The sequence below is a fragment of the Schistocerca serialis genome, chromosome 12 (genome assembly GCF_023864345.2).
Source record: "Schistocerca serialis cubense isolate TAMUIC-IGC-003099 chromosome 12, iqSchSeri2.2, whole genome shotgun sequence".
In the NCBI taxonomy this organism is placed as follows: domain Eukaryota; kingdom Metazoa; phylum Arthropoda; class Insecta; order Orthoptera; family Acrididae; genus Schistocerca; species Schistocerca serialis.
This window is the reverse complement of record NC_064649.1, coordinates 37965551-37972949: the sequence shown is the minus strand read 5'-3', so window position 1 is coordinate 37972949 and position 7399 is coordinate 37965551.

Here is a 7399-nt window from a genome sequence, read left to right as displayed (position 1 = left end):
GTGGTCGCGCGGGGTAGGGGGCGTGAAAAGCGCCGGCTGTGTGTGTTCGAGAATTGACCGGCACAGGCCACTGCGAGCGGTGTCCAGTGGCTGGCCCTAATGACGCGGCCGTCGGCGCCGCTCGTCCCGCTGAGGGGAACTGTACACGCCGACCGGCTGCAGCGTTTCACACCGTAGTGACAGAGTCGTTAGGGTGCTTTCGCGGAGACCAGGCTGGCTATGCTGTTGTCACGCTCTATGGTGGATATGACATTTAAACCAGTACCACATTATCGAAAGCAGGATAGCGCATTTTGCCAAATCTGCTACTGGACTGAGGAGGATTTATTGGTAGAAACGTCTCTAACATTCTGCGTGGTGTCGGTTTGTTCTAAGTCGTGTCTCCCTACCACTTTCGCGCAACGACGCTCTGAGCGTGTTTTTTAGGGAATTGACTAGTTTGAACCTGGGGCCTGTTGCTGGTAAGGAGACGCCAGACCACACATGACATGTAGAATGTGGTGTCACCGCCAGACACCACACTTGCTAGGTGGTAGCCTTTAAATCGGCCGCGGTCCATTAGTATACGCCGGACCCGCGTGTCGCCACTGTCAGTGATAGCAGACCGAGCGCCACCACACAGCAGGTCTAGAGAGACTTACTAGCACTCGCCCCAGTTGTACAGCCGACTTTGCAAGGAAAGGTTCACTGACAACTACGCTCTCATTTGCCGAGACGATAGTTAGCATAGCCTTCAGCTACGTCATTTGCTACGACCTAGCAAGGCGCCGTATTCAGTTGATATTTATTATGTGAAGCATGTATCATCAAGAGAGATGTTCTACAATTGTGGATTAAAGTTAAGTATTACATCATCTACGTACTTTATTTGCAATTCTCAAGATATTGTCCTGTTCCAGACCTCACGCCAGTCAGCGTGTAATTAAACGCGTGCATTTCGGCCTCCTCTAGAAACGCAGTGTTGGCTCTTCTGCCAACACTACATAGAATTCAGAAGAGTTCAGTGAGACTAGCGATGATATAATCAAATAATGATTTCATCGTCAGCTCCACTGCACTCCCTGTAAAAGAATCTCAATACTAACTAAATTTAGTCGAAGGGTTTCAAGGCTTTCCTATTTTTAGTTATCTGATAAAATAACGTCGAAAAAGCACTTAAGTTTACCACTGGAAATTTTATTCTACTCACAAAACATTGTTTATAAATTGCACTATTGATAAAAGGAAATGTTTTAATACAGGATGATAAAAACCAACTGTGTTCAACAAAAATGTGAACGAATATTCCCTGAATGGGTTTCCAAGTTCTACAATGGATCGAAGGATGACCTATGCCATATCACATCTACTCGTATAATGTAGATTTAAGTTAAGTTTCATAAAAGAGAAAACTATCAAAATGGTCTACAGTGACCCTCAATTATCTTTAATTACTTATCTAACTTGTCGTAAATTACAGTGGCCGATGTGGCTTCTCAATAATTATATAACAGAAAAATCATCGCGTTTCAGATTTTAACTTACGTAGCAAATGTGAATACCATGAGCATTAATTGACGATCGACACTAGTATTACGCAAAAAGGGGGTGTAACAGATGAGACTTCTCCAATTCTGAGTGAAGCCTTATGCGCTCAAAAATGCGGCATCGTGTGCGTTCATTACCTTGTCGGTTTTTAGGCAGCGTCAGGGGGCGGCGGCCGGCACAGCTCCATACAGCTTGCCGTCTCGGAAGCAACTCTCTCATAACTTCTCCTTACTACAATTTACCGAAGTTGGTTTAATAAAAGCTATCTGGCTGTGTTTTCAACTGACCAGTCAGGGTCTCAATGTTAAGCTTAAGCTCCGCCTACAAAACTTCTGTCTATCCAATCAGAAACGTTGTACTTTTCGTGGTGGGGCAATGTTTTTAACGTTTGCTACGTAACAGAGACGCGAGAAAGTCTCACGCTAAAACTTGCAGCTGGTGTGGCCCTTTTAGTGTTTTCGTAAGATCTATACTGTTCTTCTGGAGGGCTCTATCTTTTAACATGGGCTGGGGGGTGGTCTTGTTTCTCCCCTCGGAATTGCGTCTGTTTCACGGTCGGAAGGTATGACATGCATTTAGGCGTTCTTGTGTTAGTCTGTGGTATTCCATTTGCTCACTCGTTGATCGTATTACTTTGGTTAATTTAATGTCAGGATTTATTTGGAGCTATGTCACATACTGTCGGATTTGCTATCATGTCAGGGTTTTCATGGAAGGTGTTGGATTTGACTGACACCTCACACGTCTCGTTAAGGCAGTTATAGGCTTGTAAATTCTTTATAAACGGCATAACACGCAAAAATACTGACTTATTTATATTTTATTCCGACTGATTTCGTTCATAAACCATGTTCACGGTCCTGTACGAAATACAAAACAAAAATCATGTCATAATCCAGGAAGGAAAAGACCTACAAGGACACAAGACGATTTCAAATGTAATAACAGAAACAATACTTACCTCGAAAAATTAATCTGCAGCCAATATTACATATCTAAATTAAAAGTTTCGTTAATTTCGAATATTGGAAGTATGATATAATTGTGAAGAGCAGCTAACTGAAGAGAACCACCACGAGATATAATCTGGCATTTAAAATCTAGAACTTGTAACAAATAATTTGTAGCCAGAATGAAGATAACACTATCCATACACCTGATCACTAAACTGTATTCCAACCAATTATTTTCAAGAAGGCGAAGTAATAAACATTAAAAATTACATTGTGTAATGTTTTCTTGTACTTAGTTACACTATGGTAACAATATTCTTTGCTGTCATGAAGACTAAAGATACAATAAAATATAACGAAGTTATCAGAATGGAGTAAATATCATACTGCAAATATCCACTCATTGCGAACATACATAGCTAGAACGTATTATCTCAATTTACAGATCTTTTAGGAAAAAATTACCGTCCAGTAACACAATAGCTATTAAATCCAATCTCTCAAACACCTTCAGCTGAGGTTATCAGAAATTATCATAATCACAGTCATGTGTAACGATAACAACTAGAATGATCCGTTAAGGGACTATCTTATGGCATAATCCGGATCATTATCCGTCAGAAGAGAAATACTATCAGCATATCAAATTAAAACAGAGCATATATTCATATAATCATTAGAACTTTGAAGGATACGAACAACTCTCATTCTGTTTGTCAAGAGTGCCTTACTGCTACTGTCATTTGTCACCATAAACTTACGCAAACGAAACACAAACACAACTTTCTAAGTGAAAATATAAAAATATTACAATAATGTGGTCAATGAGCTTAGGGTATTCACATAGCGTGATTAATCAATTGCCGGCCGCTGTGGCATGGCGGTTCTAGGCGCTTCAGTCCGGAACTGCGCTGCTGCTACGGTCGCAGGTTCGAATCCTGCCTCGGGCATGGATGTGTGCGATGTCCTTTAAGTTAGTTAGGTTTCAGTAGTTCTAAGTCTACGGGACTGATGACCTCAGATGTTAAGTCCCATAGTGCTTAGAGCAACTTGAACCATTTTTTTGAATTAATCAATTCGTGCTAATACACAACGCTAGAAAGTAGAATACCTGCTCATTGATCAATAGAACTTTCATGTAATCTCAATCATCCTATTTGTCACCTAATCAATGGGTGAACGCATCTTCATCCAAGCAATCAGGGAATAACACATTCAATAATCGTACAAAAAATGAATAAGATGTGACTATTTAGGTGGGCAGAGCACCGTAAGTGGACAGAGAGAAATCGACAGTTCTAGCAGTAACCTTTGGTTTCTTCCGGGAAATATATTAGGCCACTTGCTGTTCATATTCCATATTAATGACCTCGTAGGCAATATTAATAGTAACCGTACGCTTCTAGCAGATGATGCAGTTATCTCTAATGAAGTACTATCTGAAAAAAGCTGCACAGGTATTCATTCGGATTCCATATTAATGACCTCGTAGGCAATATTAATAGTAACCGTACGCTTCTAGCAGATGATGCAGTTATCTCTAATGAAGTACTATCTGAAAAAAGCTGCACAGGTATTCATTCGGATTCCATATTAATGACCTCGTAGGCAATATTAATAGTAACTGTACGCTTCTAGCAGATGATGCAGTTAACTCTAATGAAGTACTATCTGAAAAAAGCTGCACAGGTATTCATTTGGATGATAAGATTTCAAAATGGAGCAAACCTTGGCTTTAAATTTTCAGTAATGTAAAATTGTGCTCTTCGGAAAACGAAAAAGCGTACTACTCTGTGACAACACTAACAACGAATCGTAGTTGGAGTCAGATGACTCATACTAATATTTGTGTTTAACAATTTTATGGATATGAAACGGAACGATAACATAGACTGCATCGTGGGTAATGCAAACTGCAAACTTCGATTTATTGATAGAACATTGGGGACATGCAATCAGCAAAGGAGACTGCTTACATATGACTCATGCGAACCACCCTAGAATATTGCTAAAGTTCATCGGACCTGTACAAAATAAGACTAACAAAGGATATTGAACGTACACACGAAAGGGAGCACATATTTGTTTGGACCGTGGGAGAGTCAGTGATGCTAAGGAAATTGAACTGTTAGACACTAGATGATAAGCGCAAAGTATACCGATAAGATATACTAAGAAAGTGCCCGTGGTCTAAAAAGGGGTAGCGTCTTTGATTCATAATCAAAAACGTCTTCGGTCTGGGGGTTCGATCCTCGCTACTGCCTAAATTTTGATAAATAATCAGCATTGGCGGCCGAAGACTTCCGGCATAAGAAGTCAGCCTCATTCTGCCAACGGCCTTGTCAAAGAGGGCGGAGGAGCGGATAGAGGTTCAGGGCACTCTTTTGTCCTAGGGGTGGGAAATTGCCCCTAAAGGCGGAAGAATCAGCAATAATCAACGACATGAGGATGCAGAAGCCAATGGAAACCACTGCATTAAAGACACGTAACGTGTATCCACAGGACATGTGGCCTGTAATTGAAGAAGTGTCATGATGATCTCTCCATTGCAAAAGATTCCGGAATAGTCCCCCATTCGGATCTCTGGGAGGGGAGTGCCAAGGGGGAGGTTACCATGAGAAAAAGATTGAATAATCTACGAAAGGATAACGTTCTACGAGTCGGGGCGTGGAATGTCAGAAGCTTGAACGTGGTAGGGAAGCTAGAAAATCTGAAAAGGGAAATTCAAAGGCTCAATCTAGATATAGTAGGGGTCAGTGAAGTGAAGTGGAAGAAAGACAAGGATTTCTGGTCAGATGAGTATCGGGTAATATCAAGAGCAGCAGAAAATGGTATAACAGGTGTAGGATTCGTTATGAATAGGAAGGTAGGGCAGAGGGTGCGTTACTGTGAACAGTTCAGTGACCGGGTTGTTCTAATCAGAATCGACAGCAGACCAACACCGACAACGATAGATCAGGTATACATGCCGACGTCGCAAGCTGAAGATGAACAGATAGAGAAAGTGTATGAGGATATTGAAAGGGTAATGCAGTATGTAAAGGGGGACGAAAATCTAATAGTCATGGGCGACTGGAATGCAGTTGTAGCGGAAGGAGTAGAAGAAAAGGTTACAGGAGAATATGGGCTTGGGACAAGGAATGAAAGCGAATACCCTGTTCAAGAATCACAAGAGGAGGAGGTATACTTGGTAAAGGCCGGGAGATACAGGAAGATTTCAATTAGATTACATCATGGTCAGACAGAGATTCCGAAATCAGATACTGGATTGTAACGCGTACCCAGGAGCAGATATAGACTCAGATCACAATATAGCAGTGATGAAGAGTAGGCTGAAGTTCAAGACATTAGTCAGGAAGAATCAATACGCAAAGAAGTGCGATACGGAAGTACTAAGGAATGACGAGATACGTTTGAAGTTCTCTAACGCTATAGATACAGCAATAAGGAATAGCGCAGTAGGCAGTACAGTTGAAGAGGAATGGACATCTCTAAAAAGGGCCATCACAGAAATTGGGAAGGAAAACATAGGTACAAAGAAGGTAGCTGCGAAGAAACCATGGGAACAGAAGAAATACTTCAGTTGATTGATGAAAGGAGGAAGTACAAACATGTTCCGGGAAAATCAGGAATACAGAAATACAAGCCACTGAGAAATGAAATAAATAGGAAGTGCAGGGAAGCTAAGATGAAATGGCTGCAGGAAAAATGTGAAGACATCGAAAAAGATATGATTGTTGGAAGGACAGACTCAGCATACAGGAAAGTCAAAACAACCTTTGGTGACATTAAAAGCAACGGTGGTAACATTAAGAGTGCAACGGTAATTCCACTGTTAAATGCAGAGGAGAGAGCAGGTAGGTGGAAAGAATACATTGAAAGCCTCTACGAGGGTGAAGATTTGTCTGATGTGATAGAAGAAGAAACAGGAGTCGATTTAGAAGAGATAGGGGATCCAGTATTAGAATCGGAATTTAAAAGAGCTTTGGAGGACTTGCGGTCAAATAAGGCAGAAGGGATAGATAACATTCCATCAGAATTTCTAAAATCATTGGGGGAAGTGGCAACAAAACGTATATTCACGTTGGTGTGTAGAATATATGAGTCTGGCGACATACCATCTGACTTTCGGAAAAGCATCATCCACACAATTCCGAAGACGGCAAGAGCAGACAAGTGCGAGAATTATCGCACAATCAGCTTAACAGCTCATGCATCGAAGCTGCTTACAAGAATAGTATACAGACGAATGAAAAAGAAAATTGAGAATGCGCTAGGTGACGATCAGTTTGGCTTTAGGAAAAGTAAAGGGACGAGAGAGGCAATTCTGACGTTACGGCTAATAATGGAAGCAAGGCTAAAGAAAAATCAAGACACTTTCATAAGATTTGTCGACCTGGAAAAAGCGTTCGACAATATAAAATGGTGCAAGCTGTTCGAGATTCTGAAAAAAGTAGGGGTAAGCTATAGGGAGAGACGGGTCATATACAATATGTACAACAACCAAGAGGGAATAATAGGAGTGGACGATCAAGTGCTCGTATTAAGAAGGGTGTAAAACAAGGCTGTAGCCTTTCACCCCTACTCTTCAATCTGTACATCGAGGAAGCAATGATGGAAATAAAAGAAAGGTTCAGGAGTGGAATTAAAATACAAGGTGAAAGGATATCAATGATACGATTCGCTGATGACATTGCTATCCTGAGTGAAAGTGAAGAAGAATTCAATGATCTGCTGAACGGAATGAACAGTCTAATGAGTACACAGTATGGTTTGAGAGTAAATCGGAGAAAGACGAAGGTAATGAGAAGTAGTAGAAATGAGAACAGCGAGAAACTTAACATCAGGATTGATGCTCACGAAGTCAATGAAGTTAAGGAATTCTGCTACCTAGTCAGTAAAATAACCAATGACGGACG